At 52.1% G+C, this 22,968-nt stretch overlaps 1 protein-coding gene across 12 annotated transcripts in view; it reads left to right on the top strand.

The window, feature by feature from the left end:
- The first annotated feature begins 849 nt into the window (after positions 1 to 849).
- The window catches only part of PRRC2B (proline rich coiled-coil 2B), an 89,207-nt gene continuing 67,088 nt past the window's right edge, over positions 850 to 22,968 (top strand). For 9 of the 12 annotated variants that reach the window (XM_043567156.1, XM_043567163.1, XM_043567159.1 and 6 more), the window contains exon 1: positions 854 to 1,077. The gene's annotated coding sequence lies outside the window, so the exon portion shown is untranslated. Of the gene's footprint in view, positions 1,078 to 1,796; positions 2,032 to 22,968 lie in introns of those variants that run through there. The other 3 variants (XM_043567157.1, XM_043567168.1, XM_043567158.1) reach the window with 3 other exon arrangements.

Below are 22,968 nucleotides of genomic sequence, written 5' to 3' on the forward strand. Positions count from 1 at the left end.
AGGGGAGGGGGCGGGGATCCAGGCTCAACCCCCTTCCCTTCTCAGCCCTTCTTCCGTCTGGGCCTCACCACCTCAGGCCCTCTCCCTCTCCAGCCCAGCCCTTCTTCCGGACCACTCCTCCCCGCCCCCCTCCCCCGGCTCGCCCCAGCCTCCTCCCCAGGACCGCCTCCCCTTCCCCTCCCTAAGAACCCCTTCCCCTTCTCTCCCCGGACCCCTTCTCTGGGCCTCCAGCCCAAGTCCACCCGCTTCCCAGACCGCCTTCTCCCAGCTTCCTCCCCTAGTCTCCCAGCCCCAATTCCGGCCCTTTTCCTTCCCCCTTAGCCCCCTCAGCCACCCCAGAACCCTAGCCCCCCCATCTCTCGTACCCGTTCCCCTCTGTCTCCCTGGGACCCCAGCCCCCCCACTTCTCTCGTGCCCCTCCCCTCCGCTGCCCGGCTCCTCCCCTCCCGGGACCCCAGCCCCGCTCCTCCCGTGCCCCTCCCCCGCCCCCGCTGCCCGGCCCGGCCCCTCCCCTCCCCTCCCGGGACCCCAGCACCCCCCCCCTTCTCCGGTGCCCCTTCCCCTCCGTCTCCCCCGAACCCCAAACCCCCTTCTCCCGGGCCGCTCCCCTCCGCTGCCCGGCCCCTTCGCCTCCTCGGGCTGGGGGGGGGGGGCCCACCCCGCCCCCGCCTCCTCCGGCGCCCCTCCCCCCGCCGCCCGGCCCCTCCCCTCCCGGGGCCCCCAGCCCCACCCCCACCCTCCGGGCGGGCGGGCGGGCGGCGCGGCAGGGGGCGCTGCGCGGGCCGAGGCGCGGCTGCGGGCGGGCGGCGGGAGGAGGAGGCCCGGAGGAGGCGGGGGCGGCGGCAGGCGGGGGGGCGGGGAGCCGAGCGCGAGAGGGAGGCGAGCGGCGAGACACAGGCTCCGAGGCTCCAGCGAGCGAGCGAGCGAGCGAGCGACGAGCGAGCCCGGGAGGGAGGGAGCGAGGGAGCGAGCAGCCGCGCCGCCGCCTCGCAATCCGCCGCCATCCCGCCGCCTCCGCGCCCGACCGCCGCCCGACCGCCATCGCCCGGCCCAGTCGCGCCCGCGGAACCAGACCAGGTGGGCCGGGGCGGCGGGGTGGCGGCGCGGGCCGGGGGCCGGGGGCCGGGGGCCGGGGCGGCGGTCGGGCGCTAAGATGGAGGCGGCGCGGCCCGGCGGGGCTTTGTCTCGGCGGCGGCTGGCTGACTGAGTGACAGCGGCGAGCCCGGGCCCGGCCGCCCGCCGCCCGCCGTCCGCCGCCCGCCGTCCGCGAGCGCGCCGCCGCCTGGGCCCCGCCGGCCGGGGCGAGGGCCGCGGGGCCGGGCGGGGCCGGCCCGGGGGCGGCGGGCGGCCGGGCCCGGGCTCGCCATTGTTGTGCGGCGCCGCGCGGCCTGGGCGGGCGGCGGGCGGCGGGGTCGGGGCCGGCGGGGCGGGGGGGGAGGGGGGGGTCGCCGCGTCCCGGGGCCGCCTCCCGCCCGCCGGGGGCCGGCGGCCCGGAGCGCCCCGCTGGCCTGGAAGTAGCCGGGGCGGCCTTCCTGCGCCCCCCTCCCCCCGGGCCGGCCTGCAGAGGCCCCACCCCGCCCGGGAGTCCCGGGGTCGGGGCGCCCCCCCTCCCCCCCATTCCCGGGCGGGAGGTGTGGGCGGCGGCGGCGGCGGCGGGGGGCGCGGCGGTGCCCCTCCCCCTCGCCGAGTCGCCGGCCGGGGGCGCGCAGGGGGCAGGGGGCTCGCCGCCGCCGGCCGCCCTTTCGGTGCGCCAGCGACGGGGTTATTTTCGAAATACTCCATGCTCTGCTACTGAGCGCGTTTAATGATAAACAGGATGTCGCTCCTCAGGGCCTGCCAGATGGGGTTTTTTTCCTTCCTTCTTTTTCCTTTTTCCCCCCTTTCGCCGGAGTGAGGAACAGCGCTGTCGAGACCGTGGGCCTCTGGAGTGGATTTGCCCACACACAAAGCTGGAAGGCGGTTTTCTCTTCCCCTCCCTCTCTCTCTCAATCCCGCGGGAGGTCCGAGCCCACCTTTCGGCGAGAAGAGGAGGTGTTTTTCGAGGGAATGGGTAGCTCGGAGGAAGTGGGGGGAAACGGGGGCTGGGGAGGCTCCCCAGACGGTGTCGTTTGCTCGATGGCTGCCAGGGAGAAGCCTTTAGAAGCCTTTGGTTTACGGGGTTGTTAAGTTGGCCCTGAGGTTTTTCTTTCTCCGCCCCCCTCCCCCCCCCCCCCAAGATTTTCTGTGCATTTTGTGTGGCTGTGTATGCATTTATCCAGTTTGGTTTTTGGAACCAGCCGTGTGAAGTCGGAGCCTGGTTTCTCCGAATCTAACTGAGCCTTTTCGCTCTGTACACGGCGGTGTGGTGCAGAGGGCCTGGGGAGGCCCAGGCTTCGGGGTGCAGATCCTTCTGCCAGAGAAATCTAGGGTTCAGAGAGCCGTCATTGGCCTAAATTTCGCATCCTCCACCTTGTAGAGTTAGGGAGGTGGTGAAAGATCTGGAAGGGCCCGGCCCGCAGGTGAGTGCTTAGTAGTAGTTTCTGCAACTGCCGTCAAGCCCTAGGATGGAATTGAGCCACCGTGATGCCACCCGTAGGGCTGACTGACCTGATGGAGCTGGTGCAGATACCACAGGTGCTGGGCTAAGGCGTGGACGGGAGAGGAATGGAAGGCACCGAACGTCTCTGGAGCACTTGGCTCATTCGGTGCTCAGCCTCTATGGGGAGGCGAGGATGGGAGAGAGTGGCGTGCGGAGCTCCCAGGAACTGATGGTAGTAAGTCCGTGTCCTCGGGTCTGGGCTGCTTGCCCCCTCCCAGGCACGTTCACAGCTTTGTTTAGGGCAGACTTAGAACAGTGAGAGATGCCGAGAACAAGCAGAGGCTGGGGACTTTGGAGGATGACTGCTTTCCTTTGGGGATGGCAGACGACCACTTGGGGAGCCTGTGCCTGCTCGGGCAAGTGTCTCTCCTGGAGCCCGCATTCCGGTCTTCATCGGCTTGCCCTCGGCAAGTCTCTGAGCCGCGGCTGCTGCATCTGTGAAATGGGAATGATTATGCCTTGCCTGGAGTATCTGTTGGGGCCCTTGTGAGCCTCATATTCTGTTTGTACAGCAGACCGCTTCGTTCTGTGGGAGGGTGACGAGAATGTATCTTGTTCTTGTTGATTTCCCGCTTTTCTCATCCTTTCTCAGCTCCTGAACTTTTTCTCCTGTTCTCCTGGCTGATGGCGCCGTGACTTCCCCACCCCAGATTCTATCCTTAGCTAGTATTTGCGTGTCACGGCCACTACTCGGGGCCTGGAAGCAATAGAACGGCCTAGAACAGCTAGGCTGCCCCGGGGTGTTTATTAGAGACCGTAGGGAGGACTGAGGCTAATGCAAGGGAAACTGACCCCCGGTCTCGGTCGTGGGTGAGGGCCGAGACCCAGGTTATGTCTGGGCCACACCTGTAGCATGTTTGTAGACGGCGCTGGAGACGCTCTGCTTGGGCTTACTGTGCTTCTGCAGTCTCCTGGGCAGTTGTTCTGGTACATTCTGGCATTCCCCCAACCATCTTGGTTTTGTTGTGTTCTCTTTTTTTTTTTTTTTTTTTTTTTTTTTTAAACCTCCTTGGAACCTCCTCCAGGCCCACTGGCTGCGGGACTGAAGACATCTTAGCGGGGGCCCTGTCTTTAGTTTTCCCAGCTTCCTGCCTCTTGGCCTGTCTTTTCTATCTGATTTCATTGTGGCCAGGCTGGCCCTGCACTATTACTTAGGGAAGGAGAAGAATCCGCTGTCCTTCCCCTTAAGCTTTTGGATTACCTGTGGATTTCAGTTACCCAAGGCTTTATGGAGGGGCCATGTTTCTGCCCATTGTGGGGGCCTGCCTGCAGCGGCCTGGGTCCTTTACAGTCTCCTTCAAGCCCAAATGGGTAAAGAGCCTGGGGAAGGGAGAGCCAGAAAGCCCTGGGAGAGTAGAATTTCTGGAATGGCAAGTCAGAACTAGTTGCCTGGGGCCCTGCCGAGGGATTTTTGTTGTGCCCCTTCACCATCCCCCACCCCCTTTTAAATTTCAGTTCTCTTTTCTCCTGAAGGATTATTTTATTGTACTTGAAAGATTATTCTTTTCCTTTTTTTTTTTTTTTTTTTTTTTTGGCTTGCACAAAGTACTGACTCATGTTGCTAATGGCTGTGTGCTGGTTGGATGTCTCATTATGCTACCATTTAAGATTGATCATTTCTGTGTTGGTTTCTGTTTCACACCAGAATAGGCCGGGTGGGTCAGGACATGTATTTCTAAATTTGATAATGAGGCTTCTCTACTATCAAGCGTATGTGTCTTGTTGTGGGCAGGCAGATCCTAAGTGGGGCCTGTCTACACTAGATTTTAAGGCCGTGCGCTCCCCTTGAAAAATAGTCTCCGGCAGAGAGCTGTGGGGCTTTGTGCTCTGAATCTCGAGTTCGGTCAGGGGTAACCAGACTGCTTTTCAAGTCGTAACTCAAGTTTCTTAAGAAAGTCTCGTTTTTTTCTGGGCCTTGTGTGGACTTGGGAACCTTTGGTCTGTCATTTGGACGGAGAAATAAAGCTTGTGGTGCTCAGGACGGATGAGAAAGACCGAGAGCTTTCTGGTGGACGGAAATTGTGGATGACAAGCTTTTAGGCTTCAAAGGTACCGTTTGGACCAGGCCGCCTCACCTGGGAGCTCCAAGACCCCGGCTCCGTTGTCGGATCTGTGTCACCGACCGTGTCTGTGGCTGGCGTGTGCGAAGCCTCGGCCCCGGGGAGAGAGGCTTGCTCTGGTGACTTGAGCCAGAAGTCCGGGTTGAGTGTTGCTGTTAGCTGTACTTGTTGATTTTGTTTTTTGTCCCCCGCCCCGTGTGGCCTGAGCTGAGGGCTGGGTTGCTTCTGCATGATGCCGGCAGCCGCACTGGTTTGTAGAGCTCTCTGCCTGCAGCGGGAGCGGTCTGTGGGCAGAGTGAGGTCTATCTTGGGTTGCTGGCGGCCCTTCACGTTCCCTCTGAGAGCACGTTCTTCTCCCACCTCTGCAGCTGGTTTTGGAGCTCGGGCTCTGGATCCTTTCTCCCTCTCAGCCTCTTTCCTCTCGGTGGCGGTGTGGCGAGGCAGTATGTATGTAGCGCCTTTAAGAGTCACTGTCCTGCACCAGCTACTCCTTGAGCGGGTACTGTTTGCCAGGCGTTGTACAAGGCCCTAGGAGTACATTTTTCCCTATTCATAAGAATAACGTCTTTATTAAAGAAAAAAAAGGGAAATACTGAAAGAATAAAGAAAAAAATACAAAACACCTCTAAGCTCACCATACGGAGAGAACTACAGACAAGACCGGTGTATTTTTTTCCTTGGCTTACGTATTTGTTTTTTCAAAGTTAGGAAAATACTATATACGCTGTTCACAATTTATAGTTCTTGGTTTTTTTGTTTTTTTTTTTAAATTTTTTTTCAACGTTTATTTATTTTTGGGACAGAGAGAGACAGAGCATGAACGGGGGAGGGGCAGAGAGAGAGGGAGACACAGAATCGGAAACAGGCTCCAGGCTCTGAGCCGTCAGCCCAGAGCCCGACGCGGGGCTCGAACTCCCGGACCGCGAGATCGTGACCTGGCTGAAGTCGGACACCTAACCAACGGCGCCACCCAGGCGCCCCAGTTCTTGGTTTTTTTAATGGTTATATTTATTTTTTGAAAGAGCACAGATGGGGGAGGGGCCGTGAGAGGGAGACAGAGGCTCTGCGCTGAGAGCCGTGAGCTCGAGGTGGGGCTCGAACTCGTGAACCGCGAGATCATGACCAGAGCCGAAGTCAGACACTCAACCGACTGAGCTGCCCAGGTGCCCCCATGGTTTATAGTTCTTACCGTTAGAGTATATTTTCTTAACTTCTCGAGAACATATTTTTATTTTATTTCATTTTATGTTTTTAATTTTTTAAAGTTTATTTATTTTGAGAGAGAGAGAGTGCGTGCATGCACAAGTAGGGGAGGAACAGAGAAAGAGGGAGAGACAGAATCCCAAGCAGGCTCCACACTGTCAGCACAGAGCCTGATGCAGGGCTCGAACCCACAAACCGTGGGATCATGACCTGAGCCGAAACCAAGAGTCGGACGCCTAACTGACCGAACCACCCAGGCGCCCCTACTTTATTTTATTTTTTTTAAGTAAGCTCTCTGCCCGACACGGGGCTTGAACTCACAACCCTGAGATCAAGAGTTGCACGCTTCACTGACTGAGCCAACTAGGCCCCCGGAAAACGTTTTAGTAACTGTGTAATTGCTTTATATGGATTTGCCATGATTTTTTTTAATTCTGTTGTTAGACATTTAAGTTGTTGTTACCCATTTTTCCTTCACGTAAACAAAATTTGAGGGCACATCCTCCCGTGTAAATCTTGGTGTATGTTGCTCATGATTTCCCATAAGTGGCATTTCCTGGCCAGAGAGAATGCAGGCTCCTTCTTCAGTTCTGTTTTCTCCTTTAGCCCTTGTCCCTTTTGACTCCCAAGGTGGCTTCCTGCCTGAGCCACCAAGTTCTGGGTGTCTCGGACCTGGCCGTTTCAGTCCTGGCTAAGCTGTCTGATGAGTGAAGTTTGGGGTTTTAATCCATCTACTGGGTTGAGTCTGAACCAAGTGTCTTGACTTCAGCATTTACCAGTCTGAGGCCACATGGCTGTTGGTGCCACGTTTGTGTTTCTTGGGAGCTTGTCCAGTGGGGAGAAAGCGAGCCCCCTCCTTAACGAGGCCTCCGGACCTCTCAACCCGATTGTGTCATCATCTCTCTTGATTCTTTCCTTTTCTCCGTTGCTGTTCTCTGTAGTTCTTTTCACAACTTCAAATACACTTTCTTAAACAGTTATTTTATTGTGAAATATACGTAAGGTTTGTCATTTTAGCCATTTCTAAGTGTACGATCAGTGGCGTTAAGTACATTTACAGTGTTGTGTAACCGCCACCCCCCTCCAGAAAGTTGTCACTTTCCCAAACCGAAACTCTGTGCCCGTCAAACACTGACTCCTCACTTCCCGTCCCTCAGCCCCTGGCAGCGACCGTCTGCTTTATGTCTCTCTGAGAGGAATCATACACTATTGGCCCTTTTGTGTCTGACTTCATGCTTTCAGGGTTTGCCCAGGCTGTGGCGGGTGTTCGAACTCCGTTCCTCTTGGTGGCCGAATAGTATTCCATATTCTGTTTATATATCACATTTTGTTTACCCCTTCATCTGTCAGTGATGACAGCTTTTGAGTGCAGTTTTGCTCTTTATTGACGGGTACGTTTTCCCCAGTGGGGTGAGTGAGGGAGGGGGGGCCAGGAAGCAGCATTCTGTTTCCTGTTTGCTGTGCTCTGTGTCTGACACAGGGAGGGGGCTCAGGTGCGGAAGCAGTGGAGCTGCAGATGAGGTGCGGGGGCGTCAAGGCCATCCCAGCCTGGGTGTGGGGTGGTCAGGGAAGACCTTCTGGAAACTACAGCAGACTTGAAATCAGCACCTGACCAAGAGCATGTGATCTTGATATCAGGGTTGTGAGTTTGAGCCCCATGTTGGGTGTAGAGATTGCTTTAAGAAAAAAAAAAAAATTCTTAAAAAGAACCAGGCACCTGTTGAAAACAGTATGCCAAGCCCCCTGGAGTATTAAAAATGTGTTTCTAAGTTGGAATCAGAACCGCGTGAGCCTCGGTAGAAAACTTGCCGGTCAGCTTGCTTTGCAGAACGCGAGAGCCCTTTGGACGGGAACCTGGTAGGCGAGTGCTTGGCTGTGGCTGGTGGCCAGCCCGGGGGAGGGCAGACAGGACTTCGGAAGCGCGAGTCGACCTCTCCCACCGGGGCTTCGAGATCATCTCTTTGTGTAGAAGGGTGGGATGCGTTGCCGCAGGACCAACGGGGAAAAGGAGGTCATCCCCGGCGGTCTTTCCACTCTCTCCACGGCTCCTCTGTGTCTTCCAGCGCTTTTTTCGGCAGGTGTTGTTTACATACAGTTCAGAGCTTAAAGAGCTGCTCTGTTTCAGGCGCTACAGAAACATAGGCCTGTCTGGGAGCGGTGCTGCCTGGCCGACCTGCCGGGGGGAGTGAATGGGCTGAGTGTTCAGAAATAGCTGGGGACAGTGGAAACGTTGTCCTAAGGCAGAAAGTGGAATTTTTTTTTTCCCTGATAGAAAATTAATTACAAAAGTATACACACTCATTAAGAAAGAGAAAAAGCAAGTGTATGAGGGAAAATGAAAGCTCTTTCCTCTAGCTTTCCAGGCAGTAACTACTGTTTACAGCTCAGTGTGTTTATCCTCCCAGACTCGACTCTTTTTTTTTTTTTTTTTTTTTAAGTTTATTTATTTTGAGGGCGGGGGAAGGGCGGAGGGAGAGAGAGTGTGCGAGTGCTCTCCAGAGGATCCCAAGCAGGCTCCGCACTGGCAGCGGGAGATCGTGACCTGAGCCGAAACCCAGAGCGGGCCGCCTAACCCACTGAGCCACCCAGGCGCCCCCCACAACATGCATTCTTAAACACATCAAGAGCATGTTTTCATATTAATGCGTACCCGTGTGCGTTACGCTTCTAACATTTTTAAAATAATACTTCTGAAGCTTTTAAAAAATCTACAAGCGTATGAAGAAAAACAAAAACAGCTAGTAATTCCACGACTCAGATATTTCCAGTTGACTTTTTTCAAGAAAACAGTCAGGAAAAGTTAAGCTGTATTAAAAGTGTAAGCGCTCTTCCCCAGTCTCTCTGGAGAGAAACCACCGTGAGAAGTTTGTCATTCCTTCCAGAAAAAAATTGTGCACATGTATGCCACGACAGTCCGTACGGATGGATTACGTCGTCTGTTTTAGCAATGCAGAGGATGTTTTGTGCATACGCTTGGTTGAATCTGTTTCCCATTGGTGGACATTGGGGCTGTTTCTGACTTTTGGATATTGCACAGTTGTGGTAAAATTCTGCCAGTTTTCTCTTGAGAAATGTATAACTTGTACATAATTGCATGTGTTTCTGTAGTGTGGACCCTTCGAGATGAATAGCATTTTGGAAAGAATTCTGCTAAATTCCTCTTCAAAAAACTTTGTGTCGGGGGCACCTGGGAGGCTCAGTGGGTTAAGCATACGACTTCAGCTCAGGTCATGATCTCGCGGTTCGTGGGTTCAAGCCCCGCATCGGGCTCTGTGCTGACAGCTCAGAGCCTGGAGCCTGCTTCGGATTCTGTGCCTCTTTCTCTCTGCCCCTACCCCACTCACACTTTCTCTCTCCCTCTCTCTCTCAAAAATAAGAATAAGTTTAAACCCGACTTCGTGCCCATTTGTAAATAATAGTATAAATCTGAGAGCGGGTGTTTCTGGACTGTGGACTTTACTAACCCTATAGCCTTTAACTTGTCATTTTGGATGAATGAGCACGGTTTCCCAAATCAAAAGCAGTCACTGTTTCGGACTTGCTCTAGTAGTCAGTGTCGAATCTTAGGGTTTTTTTTATGGAAGCAGTATTCACTGTGGTCTTCTGGTGCTGGAGTGGTGCCCTGGGCACCTCACTGGGGGAAGGTCAGGGTGGGAACCAGAAGGAGGTTGTGGAGAGAGGCACAGGTAGCCTCTTGGCACAGATGTTTTCTTCCAGCCTTTACACACTGGAGCCTAGCCTCTCTGGAGATTTCTGAGGCTCCCATTTTGCAGCCCTTGGTGGTTTTGTTGCTGTTAATATTTCTTACTGTGTGGAGCTTATTTGGAGGCCAGCTCTCCGTTGCATTTCCTGATAATGGCTCTTAGGCAGATCCGCTCAACCGCTTGGCTTCAGGGCCCACGTCTCTCTCCCTTCTAGCTATTCAAGGAAATCACACTTCCTGGGCGAAGTGACTGCAGAAAGGAAGCCCCTGGAAGTGCCTGGATGGTATTTCATCAGGCGGGGTTGGGAAGGATTTGTGCTTGTACCCAGGGGAGGTACCCTTTGGGATTATACTGCTCCTGCCCTTGAGGGCTGTTATTGTTAGCTTGAACTGGAAGCAGTCGCTGGCAGAGTTGGGAATGCCTTGCCCTCTCCTCTGCTCCCTTTCCTGATGGAGAGTAGCCCTCGGCTTTGAGGTCCACTGGCTTCATATCCAAGTTCGTCCATCCACTTGTGAGCCGGGTGATTGAAGGTTATTTCATCTTTTGGAGTCTCTGTTCTTGTCTGCAAAACGGGGGGTAGTAACGCCATCCTCCTGGAGGGGGGAGGGATTCAGTGGGTCCTGTACCAAAGTGTGTAGAAGGTACCAGGCAGGAGGCAAGCAGGCTCGCAGTAAACAGTAGCTATTAATGGTTCCTGGATACAGCACTAGTCAAGGGCCTGGGGGTTTGGAGTAGGCAGGCGTATACACTTGGGGCTCATTTGTTTACTAGATGTGGCTGTTTCTAATAGTGTGCTAAGTCCTGTGCTACGTGCAGAAGATTTAGACCCAAATCAGATAGCCCCTGTCTTCACCTCCAGGAGCTCAGACACCTTAAGCAGGGGCCTCCCCGAGGGGCGGGTGCATCGGAGCACTTTCTGCCATACTTGTCTTCGTTCAAGGTAAATACTGGCATCTGGTCACTTGCTGGCGCCCTGTGCTGTTGCAGGTAAATGTCTTGCTAGGAATAAAGATAGGTGCACTCAGGCAGTTCACGGGTGCAAGGGAGGCCCTGCAGCTTGCTGGGCTACGACCTGTCTCGGCATCAGGCAAACGGGAGTGTTCGTTTCCATCATTTCCATCTACTTGCTGGAGGACCTTGAACAAGTGCCATTCATCCCTTCGAGCCTCCGTTTCCTGCCAGATGGGGATGAAACCTGTCGTACGGTGTTGCGGTGACCACGGCACCTACTCAGCTCAAACGGTGTAAGGTGTTGATTCTGTATTGCTCAGTTTACCCAGACCTTAAAAACAATGTATCAGTAATGACACAGGCTTGTTACAAAAATGCCCAAACGCTTTAGAAGTGCCCGAAGTAGAAAATGAGTCACTTCTTCCCGCCCACTATTCTGCTTTCAGATGAGATAGGGCGCGTTCGGGGTGGGATGGCCATGGACCGCCGTCCCTTTTTCAGATCAGTTGATGAGTGCTGTCTTGAGAGCAATTTTGTTTTCCACTAATGGGAATGCTTTATGCATATGAATTCTAAATCGGAAGTGACCACTGGAAAATAGGAGCTAATAGGCGCTTGTAGGTATATCTTAATAGAAACAAAGATAAATGAAAGACATTTTATATGTGGTTTCCACATAGGTTGTATATTTAATGTATATGTTAAATGTATAATTGGCTGTGTTATAGATTTAGGTAATATTTCCTATAATATATATTTATATAATCTCTATATTATCATGGGGGTCCTTTCTTGTTCTCTTAAGGAATAAAACAAAAGGCCCTTGTAGTTCCTTGTACCCCGGGTGAGTCACGACGCCGTGCCGGTCATACTGAGCAGTGGCAAGAGGAGATGTAATGAGCCAGTGTGGCCCCGCAGAGGTCTTGCGGTTGTGCGATTCGGTGTTGACACGGGGAGTGGGGAACAAGGTGGGCCGTGTGGTCTGTGGTGTGAACTTGTTCGGGTGGAGGGCAGCACACACGGCCTGTGGTAGTTCAGGGATGGTGGCGGAGACGATGGAGCGGGGAGGGGGCCCGGGATTTGTGAGAATAGAGCTCCATCGGTGGGGGTGACGTCTCTAAGACCTGTTACGAATGATAAGCGAGTGGAGGTGGTGTGTCAGCCGTGGGCGCACATGTTCCTTTTGACCTGTGACTGGCTTGGCGCGCCTGTGAGAGCCCCTGGGGACGCTTGGCCCTTATTTTTGGGTTCTTCCTTTTTGTTACTTCAGACCTGGTCTTGCCCGATTGGAGGCCCAGTGGCTGTAATCATCCTGGGTTTCCTGTGGTGTCTGAGGCTTGGGGAATAAATAGCCTGTGGGTTCCGGGGCTCTAGTGCTCTGGGCTTTGTTGGAGATCATTTAAACCAACTGAGCCCTTTTAGCACCCGCCCCCCCCCCCCCCGCCCCCGCCTTCAGCATATTTGGGTTTGTTAATTTATTTTCTTCAAAGAGAAGGTGGATTTGCAGGGGCTGAGTTGTTGATGAAACGTCTCTGCGTAAGCACACCCCCTAGTGTGTGCGGCTCGCCTCTGGGTCGACATGAGTTGCTGAGTGACAGAACACAAAACGGGGTGACCTGGGCCTGTTCTTCCTTCACCTGTGGCCTCCACGTGGGGGTGATAGTTAGGACACCCACCTCTGCGGTGGTTAGCAGGGTCCTCTGTGCGGTTGTGACCGCGATTGAGGCAGCCTGGTGAAGTATTTCCTCGCCGGATTAAAGGGCGCATCACCTCCGGGTGGCATGGCTTGTTGCTAGGGAGTCTCCTTTGGGGCTTGTCAGGAGGCCACTGCTGCCTCCCCCCTGCCTCCTCAGGGTGCAGCCACGAGAGTGCCACCGTTGGAGGAGGGCTGCAAGATGGGGTCTTCGTTTTGTTGCAAGTGGGGCGCGTTCTGCAGCCCTCAGGGCGCCCCTGCCAGAGGGCATCCGTCTCCCGTGAGGTTCACCTGGGGAAGGGTCTGGAGTCCGCAGCGCGGGGCCGGGTTACAGCTCTCATCTGCTGCCTCTCAGCTCCTTGGGCGCAAACTAGAAACCTGCTCCGTGGAAATGTCAGATGGTCCGCAAGTGTCGGCCCGAGTGCGTATAGGTGTGTGGACTGCGATGTCGGCTGTAGCATTATTTGTCATAGCACACAGCTGGAAGTCGTTTATGTATCTGTCTGTAGGGCAGTGGGGAAAGGCACAGCTACACCGTGAAATACGATTAGGCATTCAAACGATGAGCTAGATCTGTATGTGTTTTCTTGGAAAGATGACCCCAGTGTACTAAGAGAGTGAGCTACAGCATAATATGGAAACTTGCCACGTTGGTGGGCTGAAACTCGAAGACCACGGGCCGCTGCTCGGTTTGCGCAAGCTGAGGAGAAACGGTATGGAGGACGTCCACCACGTTAGTGAGTTGGATTGACTTGTCGTGTTATTTGCATTTGTTACACTGGATGCGGGGTAGTAACACGTACCGGTTGCGAAGGCGCGTACAAGCGTAACAGACATGCGTGCTTGTGGGTGGTCAGGGCCAGGACTGGGCAGCTCGCGCATTACTGGCTCTTTTCCGGCAACAGCTTCGCCCAGGGTCACTATTTTGTTCAGCCTCGTCCCGAGTGCCCCGGCTCCTGGTGTTGGGGCCCTGACGGTTCACAGGAATCCACCTGATTCAGTCACGTGTCTCTGTTCATGGCCCTTGGAAACCGCTTTGTTGATCTGGTTAGAAAGAACAATCCGATTCAAATGCCGTCTCGGTTTCTGTTCTCTGCTCAATCAGACCTTACAATATAGAACATGGATTGTGGTGGCATTTGCAAAGTGCTTCTCACTTGCTAATTTACCATTAACGGGAGGTAGAAAAGGAAGGAGAAACTGAAATAAAGGTGTATGTCTTACGTATTTCTTTTTTTCTGCCAGGTCTGTGGTAAGTTTTTCTTTTTCTTGTTTCTTTTTTTTTCACTGTTCATTTATTTTGAGAGAGAGAGAGAGAGAGAGAGCACTTGAAAGAGTGTTCATGGGGAAGGGGCAAAGGGAGAGGGAGAGAATCCCAAGCAGGCTCTGTGCTGGATCTCATGAACTCTGAGATCATGACCTGAGCCGAAATCGAGAGTCAGATGCTCAGCAGACTGAGCCACCCATGCACCCAGTCCTTGGTGAGTTTTGACCCTGGAGAGGGAGGCCTGTGTGTGGCATGTCTCCAGCTGTAAATTGAAATTGTCTTTTTTTTTTTTTTTTTTCTCTCAGTAAATTAACCGTATGTTCAAAAGGTGAGGTTGGCTGGGAACTCTGCAGACTGCATAGGGATTTCTAGCAGACTCTTCTGCAGGCTTCAGCCCGTTCCTGTGTGCGTGTGAGCTGGGTGTGTAGTGACTGACCCCATGGCCCATGAAGAAAGGAGCCATACAGAGTTTAAGTTGGTCAGGAGTGATGACAGGGTCCCTGGAACCATTCAGGTACTGTGGCTTAGAGACTCAAGACAGACCCCTGTAGGGGCACCTGGGTGGTTCCGTCGGTTAAGCGTCCTTCCGACTCATGGTTCCTGAGTTTGAGCCCCGATTTGGATTCTGTGTCTCCGTCTCTCTCCGTCCTCCCCACCCCCCCACCCTCCCACTTGCTGGCACACCCGCTGGAGCCACAGGACTCTTGTTAGAGTCCCTCACCTGACGTGGTGCCTCCTCAGACCCCACCCCAGCCCACATTTGACCTAGACACTCACCACGGCCCCAGGAGCACTGGGAGAGCTGGGGGGTACTGTGGGCATTTTATTCTGGTGGCCACGTGGTCATTCTCTGGTGCCCCCATGGGTCCATGCTTCAGAGCAGACCTGAATGTCAGACTGAGCTGGGTTTAGGCTCAGGTTTTACAACGTCCTAACTTGTTGATAGTGACCTTGGGCCACTCTTAACCTCACAGACTTGGTGTCCTGTCTGTGAAATGAGGTACAAATAACTTTCTCAGTGGTTTATCTGTTTTATTTCTTGGTTCAAAGAACTGTTTTTAATTCCATTTTATTCCAATGTGTTCAGTTACATTCATTTAATTATTTTCGGTTCATTTTTCTTCATTGTTTCTGCTTTCCTTTGCATTCCATTGTGTCTTTTTCTGACTTCTAGAATTGGATGCTTAATTTAATCTCATTCTTTTCGCTTGGAAATTTAAAGTTTTTTTGGGCACCTGGGTGGCCCAGTTGGTTAAGTGTCCGACCTCGGCTCAGGTCATGATCTCGCGGTTTGTGAGTTCGAGCCCTGCGTCGGGCTCTGTGCTGACAGCTCGGGGCCTGGAGCCTGCTTTGGATTCTGTGTCTCTCCATCTCTTGGCCCTTCCTCTGCTCATGCTCTGTGTTTCTCTGTCTCTCAATAATAAATAGACAAAAATTAAAAAAAAAAAGGAAATTTAAAGTTTTTAGATTATTAAATTTCCTTTGAGTATAAATTTGTTTTAAAAGTTTTAAAAAAAAAATTTAAAAAAAAAAAAAAAAAAAGAAGGGGCGCCTGGGTGGCGCAGTCGGTTAAGCGTCCGACTTCAGCCAGGTCACGATCTCGCGGTCCGGGAGTTCGAGCCCCGCATCAGGCTCTGGGCTGATGGCTCAGAGCCTGGAGCCTGTTTCCGATTCTGTGTCTCCCTCTCTCTCTGCCCCTCCCCCGTTCATGCTCTGTCTCTCTCTGTCCCAAAAATAAATAAACGTTGAAAAAAAAAAAAAAATTTTAAAAGTTTTGATAGTATAGTGTTCTCTCCTCTGTTTGTGGTTTTCTAGGGATTCTGCATCTATGGTTTTGAATTTCCCTTTGATTCAGAATTTTTTAAGAGTGTTTTAAGTTTTCCAACCGGTAGTGTTATTTTTTTACCTCTGCTTTCATTATGTCTTCTTTTATTGCACTGTGGTCAGAGAGTTTTGCTCTTCAGAATTTGGGTTTTTCCTTAAAGTTTCATATGTAGTAATTTCTTTCTTTCTTTCTTTTTTTTTTTTAAGACTTTATTTTTAAGTAATCTCTGCCCCCCAACGTGGGGCTTGAACTTACAACCCAGAGACCAAGAGTTGTGCGCTTCATCGACCTGGTGAGGCAGATGGCGTGTAGTCCCTTTCTGAACATGTTGGCTGATCTACCTTAATCAGACCATCTGTGATCTTCCCTCTTTTGAGTGGGCTTTATCCACCAAGGTGCAGAGATTTTTTCCCCCAGTGTTTTCTATTTAACAATGATTTTTTTCAATGACTTTTTTTTTTTTCATTTTGAAGTTACTCTGCATATATAGGTTTGCGCCAGTTGTGTTTTCGTTACGGATTGCCTCCTGATGCTTATAAAATGACTCTCTGTTCTGCTGCTTTTTTGTACGTGCTTTCATTCAGCGTGATATCTGTGAGTTTCATCAGTGTGGTTTGTGTGTGACAGTTTATTCATTCCCATTGTTGAATAGCATTCCATTATGTGGGTATGATATTTATTTGTTCTAGTGGTGATAGACTTTTAGCTTCTGTTGGTTTCCATTTTGAGCTATTCCCGAATGATGCTGCCGTGCACCTTCAAACAAATATCCCTGGACATGTGTGCGAACTTGTTCTGTTGGGTACGTACCCAGAAATGGGAAGGTTGGGTCGCAGGGTCGGCATATGTGTGGCTTTAACGGACGGCTCCCAGTTTTCCAGTGATTTTACCAACGGGCACGTCCACTGGCAGTGCGGGGCAGCTGTCCTGGCCACGCATATCACCAGCGCTTGGCCTTGTGAAGATGTCAGTTCTCCCGAATTTGAACTCTGGGTTCCATGTGATTTCGGTAAAAATCCCAGCAGGCTTTCTTTTATTGTTGTTGTTTTGTTTGGAAATTGACAAACTGAGTCTGAAAATGCGGAGAGCCAAGAATAAAGCAGTCTTGAAGAATAGCAAAGCTGAAGGACTTATCCTACCAGATGTCAAGACTTTATAAAAGCTGCAGTAATTAGGGCAGCACAGTGTTGTCAGCAGGATAGACAATAGGCTGTTAGAAGAGAGATCTTGAAACAGACTTCACAGAAGTCCGTTTACGACAAGGGTGCCTCACGACAAAGGGAAAAGATGGCCTTTTCAAAAAAGGTACTGGGAAAATGAATCTTCTGCCTCAAATCATATCCAGAATCAGGTTTACATAGAGCATAGAGCTGACCATGAAAGATGAGACAGTAAAGCTTCTAGAAGAAAACAGGAGAATATCTTTCCGATTTCAGGTAAGACAAAATTCCTTACGTGGGAAAGCACACCAGAACGAATACATTGGTTGGTAAATTGAATGACAATGAAACTTGAATCTCCTTTCTTGCAAATGCTCAGTAAAATGCAGCAAATGCTGTTTTCAGATTGCACAGATACATTAGGTAGTTGTGAGCTCTCTTTACCTCCTGGAACCCTCCCCGTCTTCTTGCCTGTCGTGCAGTGGCCATCTTGGGCTTCCTTTGCATGTCATCCTGGGACCTTGTCCCTCTGTGCTGGATCCCTTGTTTCCTGGATCCCATGTGTGTACCAGTCGGGTAATTTGAACATCAAGTAATTGCAACTATCTTAAGCTGCCTTGAACCACGAGGACGTTATTGACAGAGGAACCAGGTATGTTAATTGTCTGGGTGGGTCATGAACCCATGCTGAGCCGCTGAGCCAACAGCCCAGCCCAGCCAGGGGAATGGGCTTCTAGACCCTGTATACCACCCCCCCCCCCCCAGCAGGGTGTGGGTCAGCCCCCTCAGGCTGGGGAAGGACGGGATCACTTTTCCTCTAGGAAAGAGGAAGGGAGAATTAGCATCTGTAACATTTGCTTCTGTGTTGGATTGCTCTCTCGTTTGTTAGAGTATATTCCTCTGGAACTTTCTATGAAGGTATATGTTTTGAGTCCTCATGTGAGTCTGAAAGTATCTTTTTCTATGCCCATATTTGATTTGGTCAGCTGAGTATTGGATTCTAGGTTGAAAATCCTTTTCCAGGGAGGGGAACGATGTGGATGAGAAATGCAGACACACATTGTTGTTCATGAGTCTTCATGGCCGTTCTCATTGCTTCTACCTGGTACGTGGGGTGCTTTCATAAACTTTGGGGTTCTTCTCTTTGTCCCTCATAATACTGGAATGTCACCTTGTACTCTGTTCTCTTCACGTCCGTTATTCTGAGCACTAGGGGTGCCCTTGCAATCTTGGGGCCTTCAGCTCTGGGGATTTTTCAGGTTTTTTTTCATTTGATAAATTCTTCTCCCCTCTTTTCCTCTCTGTTTTTATCACTCCTGGTTAAATTTGGACTCCTGGGTCCATCCTTTAATTTTGGGTTGACGGAAAGACTAGCGTTCATCTCTTTGTTAATTTCCTGAGGTTTTCTTCCCTTTATTTTTCATTTTTTCTATTGAAATTGAAGTTAAAATTTAGAAGAGTTTGGATTTACACAACAGTTGTAGTTTCTGTATACTGTGCTGCCGGTTTTTCCTATTACAAAGTTCTATCGTTAGTACGGTTCTTTGTCCCAATTAACTACCAGTACCGATATGTTATTATTAATTGAAATTTTAGTAGAGAGCATGTGCACACGCAGGGGCGGAGCCGAGAGACAGGGAGAGACAGAATCCCAAGCAGGCTCCGTGCTGTCAGCACAGAGCCTGTTGTGGGGTTCCATCCCACTAACCTGTGAGATCATGACCTGAGCCCAAATCAAGAGTTGGCAGCTTACCCAACTGAGCCACCCAGGTGCCCCTTAGGTTTTGTTACTTTTATACTTAATGTCCTTTTTCTGTTCCAAGATACCACATTTAGTGTTCATGCCTCCTTGGTTCCCTCCAGACTGACCGTTACCCGATTTGCCTTGTTTTTGATGACCTTGACAGTTTTGAGGGGTACCAGCCCAGTATTTTCTAGAATATCTGTCAGTTGAGATTTGTCTGCTGTTTTTCTCATGATTCACGTGAGGTGGTGGGGTTTGGCCTATCCTGTATTTAATACTTCCTAGGGCTTTTTCTCATTGTCCCTGAAGAAAAGAAACCCTGTTTTTATTGGATGGGTGTAGGATCTTCGATTTCCTGAGGATATTAATTTTATGTTACTTTCTTTTTTTCTTTTACTGTTATTTTAAAATTCATTTATTTTTGAGAGAGAAAGGTGGGAGAGGGGCAGAGCAGAGGGAGACACAGAATCCGAAGCAGGCTGCAAACTCTGAGCTGTCAGCACAGAGCCTGACGTGGGGCTAGAACCATGACCTGAGCCAAAGTCAGACGCTTAACCGACGAGCCACCCCGGAGCCCCTAACTTTTTGTTACTTTATTTTTTTTAATCTTTGGTTCCTGGTGTTGTCTGTTTCTTCCAGGTTCTTTTGTCTGCGTTTTTCGTATCAGCCTTTTTGTGAGGCTCTTCAGATGACTGTGGCCTTGGGCACACACAGCTGATTGAGGATGGGGTGGCTGGCTCTGGGTGGCCTACCTCCCTGTAGGGTGAGTGGGTGGGAAGCCGGCCTTCTTTTCTCAAGACCCAAGTGTTTGTGTCTATTGGTTTTCAAGAGAAGACTCCTTCATCTTTGCCAGGGACGTGGAGAAAGGGACAGAATGTGTTTATCCGCCCCCCTGCAATGAGGCCCACAGCAGAGAGGGCTGAGGCACCCCACGATTCGCTTTGTGACTCAGGTTTTCACCTAGCTTTTTTTTTTTTTTTTTTTTTTTTTTTTTAAGGTCTTTTCCTCATTTCCATTCCCTTTGACCCTGGCATTCTCAAGTCTAGACTTCTCTTGTTTAATTTATCCAGGCGGGGGAGGGGTTTTTCAAGAAGCTGTCCCACCTTCAAATCCCTGCCTCCCCGTCTTACAAGGTGCCCACCGCCTCCCAGTGCCTCCTGAGCTCTCTCTAGTGTCCTGCAGGCCTGTCTGAGGATCTTTCAGTCTGTGAAATCAGTTTCCACTCGTGTGTCTGTTTCTTGTCTGCCAATATTGTCCCTGACCTTTGGGTGCCCTTTGTGTATTTTCATTTTAGGGGGTTTTGGAAGGGTGAGCTAGAAATGCCTGTTGTCCTTTTGCCGTGTTTAACCAGAATCCCCCATATTCTATATAGTGTTTCTTGGATGGAATCGAATTAAGGGATGTGTGTGCATGTATAGATACTCGGTCATATTTACATGCGCGTGTTTGAATGTGTGCTCGTGTGTGCATGTGTATTTGTCAATTACACCGCTCTGCTGCTGCTGTCCCCCACCCCTCCCCCGCTACAGTGAAAGGGCTGGTTGGGATCCCTGGTCATTTGTCTCCACCTCCTTGCGAGTGGAGTGTGAACTCTGCCCTCCCCTCCAGTTCTCTTGAGAAGGTTGGGAGCCGGAGGCTCCTGGGGCTGCAGGCGCTGTGGAGGGAGTCCAGGCGGGAGTCCGGCGCAGGGAGGAGGGTGGGAGGGGAGTAACTGGAGCCGTGAGTCCTCCACCAGGCGTGTTTGTATCACCTCTTGCGTGTTTGTATCACCTCTTGCGACCGGCATTTCTAACAACCCGCTGAAGTACACTTTCTGTCCCTGTGTGTAGAGGAGCAAATGGAAGTGGCTGAGGTGGCCCTCGGACTCCTGGCACTTGCTTCCGTGTGTGTAGAGGGTGCTACTGTCTGCTAGAGGGGGCTCACCCTTGGTAGGGGGGCTTTGCCCCGAGAGCCCCTTAGTGGTCACTGGGGCAGGTGTGAAGCGATGTGGTCAGTGGTGGCTGGTGTTCGGCATTTGTAGAACCAGGCTGTGTCCCTGCACCATCCTGTGTGTTTATAGCCACGGATCTGTGAGGACGCGGGCTTTGGGAAGGTGGCAGGATGCTTTCCCCTGGGCTGAAGAAAGATGCTCTCTGCCCACGGTCTTCCCTCCTCTAGCCCAGCTTCCGGCCTGTGCTGTGACATCATTCCTGCGGGGAGGCTGTGGCTGTCAACAAAGTCACTGCTGGGACTCTCCTTCTGTGTGCCTGTGCACCGCCTGTCCCTCTCGGAGCTATCCTTAAAGTCATTCGTGTAATTTTCTTAAAAAAATTTTTTTAAATGTTTATTTATTTTGATAGAGTGCGAGCAGGGGAGGGGCAGAGAGAGAGGGACACATGGAATCCAAAGCAGGCTCCAGGCCCCGAGCTGTCAGCACAGACGGGCTCAAACCCACAAACCGTGAGAGCATGACCTGAGCGGAAGTCAGAAGTCGCTTGACTCACTGAGCCACCCAGGCACCCCTGTGCAGTTTTTTTACACAAGTAGCAAATCGGTTTAGAATTTAGTGACAGTGTTTTATATGACCTTCCGTGCCGAACTCTTTTGAAATAGGAAACAAAAGCAGAGCAGAAGAGCGGAACGGGAGGCAGGTGGCCAGAGTACTCATACTGGCAGAGGGAGAACTGCCAGTGTAGCTGGGAGGTGGTTGACTGTATATATATTTTCTTAATGTTTATTTATTTTCGGGAGAGAGGGAGAGAGGCAGTGTGTGAGCAGGGGAGGAGCAGAGAGAGAGGGAGACATCGAATCCAAAGCAGGCTGCAGGCTCTGAGCTGTCAGCACAGAGCCTGCTGGCCCCGTGTGGGGCTTGAACTCACAAACCGCGAGATCGTGACCTGAGCTGAAGTCAGAAGCTTAACCGACTGAGCCACCGAGGCGCCCCGTTTTTCTGTATGTCGTAAAGCTTGTGGCCAGTATGTATTCCTTTTGTTCCTGAAGAACATTACAGATAAAGAAAGGAACTGGGGCTAGGATCACCCCCTCCTTGAGGGGGTCTGTTGTAACACTGGTGTGGGATTGCGTTGAAGACCATGCTCATTGCCCTGAAGCGGGGGCAGTGGAGTGTTGTTTAAAATGTAGTCGCTGCGGACTCTTTGTCTCAAGAGGGTTTTCTGAGAATTAAAGTGTGTCTGTCTCCTGAGAATTAATTATGGGGTTCACCAACAGATCCTGAACATCGAACAACTTTCTTGCCGTGGTTTTAGAGGCCTGTGCTCTGCATCAGGGCTCTTAAGCTGGGACACACCAAAGTGGGGACAGGTCCCTTGATCCCAGGAGAAGGCGGGCCCACGTCCCAGGTGTGGCAGCGCCCAGGCCCGTGGGAGCCCAGAGGTGGGGAAAACGGAGGCTTCGTTGCTTGCACGGGAATCCGGAGGAAGGAGTGCTGTGTGCCAGGCTGACGGCGGGGCGGGGCAGCTTGAGGGCTGGCCTGTGCGGAGCCAGTGTGACAGCTGCCCTTGGCTGAGAACCTTCTGAGGGCAGGCGAGCTCTGGGTCACGTGTGTCGTGTTCCTTGTCTCATTGATTCCTGACGTCAGGCCTGGGAGGTGGATAACAGTACGTTCATCTCTGTTTAATCCACGAGGAAACAGGCCTAAAGTCACAGCCAGTGTGGGGCGGAGTCAAGACGCAAACAGCTTGCTTTGGAGAGCGGAGCCTGGTGGCGCGGGGGTGAGACTGGAGGGGCCTGTTTGGGGCCAGGGTATCGGGCTCGTTTGTGCCGTGGTGGGAATGCCCGATGCCAGATGCCACGCCGGTAAAAGGGTTACAGCAGGGGCTCCAGATGGACTTTGATCCCGGAGGGGGCCCGAGGGTCAGTCCAGTCCTCGAGAGCTGAGCCTCTGTGTGTGGTCCAGGGAATGGAGGATGGGGCTTGCGGACCCAGCGTGCAGAAGAGGGGCCTGGGAAGCGCTTGGGTCCCTGCAGCACACGCCTTCTTTCTTATCTTTAATTTCTGTTGCTTCCTGAACATGCTGTCTGGGAGTCGGGGGGCTGGGGGTGGGTGGGGACCAGAAACCTCGTTTTCATCCCTTCGTGCTGTCGTCTGCAGGCACCCCTCATACTTTTCCTGCAGAAACCTCGAGGCCGGGCATTTGCGGGTGGAAGGACTGGCAGGGGACGCACAAGTACAGGTCCCTGCTTTTCTCACTGCTGCCCCAGAAGGAGCCTCTGAAAGCGGGGTGTGTGTGTGGGGGGGGGGGAGTGGAAGGTTTGACCCCTGCTGTGGCTGAGGGGGAGGCGGCGGAGTTCCCCTGCGAAACCCAGCTAGGATTCCCCACCCCCACGTCTGCCTCATGCCCCTGCTCTATCCTGCTGTGTATGCGAACCTCTTCTGGTTGAATCCGTCTAACTGTAGCGCATCATTTTCCTCTAGAGTAGGGTCAGCAAACCGCGGCTCCGAATCCTCCTGCCTCTCCCGTTTTTGTAAATAAAGTTTTATGAGAACGCGACTCTTCCTTTTGCGCGTGTTGTCTGTGATTTGCTTCTGTGCTGCGGTGACAGCCCCGGTAAGAGTGGAGTGGCCGTGGTGGGGACTGCGGCCGCAAAGCCTGACGTGCTATTTGTCCTTTCACAGAAAAAGGGTTCTGGGGACAAGGTTGGAGTCTCGTCGCCGACACAAAAAATGTCTGAGAATTTGAAGTAGGTGGCGGGGTGCCTTTCTTACATTAAAGTTCTCTTCTGTCGGAGAAGAGAACGTGCCTTTGGCGTGTTGCGAGAGGGTGGAATTACTTACTAATCTTCTG

The sequence above is a fragment of the Prionailurus bengalensis genome, chromosome D4, assembly GCF_016509475.1.
Source record: "Prionailurus bengalensis isolate Pbe53 chromosome D4, Fcat_Pben_1.1_paternal_pri, whole genome shotgun sequence".
In the NCBI taxonomy this organism is placed as follows: domain Eukaryota; kingdom Metazoa; phylum Chordata; class Mammalia; order Carnivora; family Felidae; genus Prionailurus; species Prionailurus bengalensis.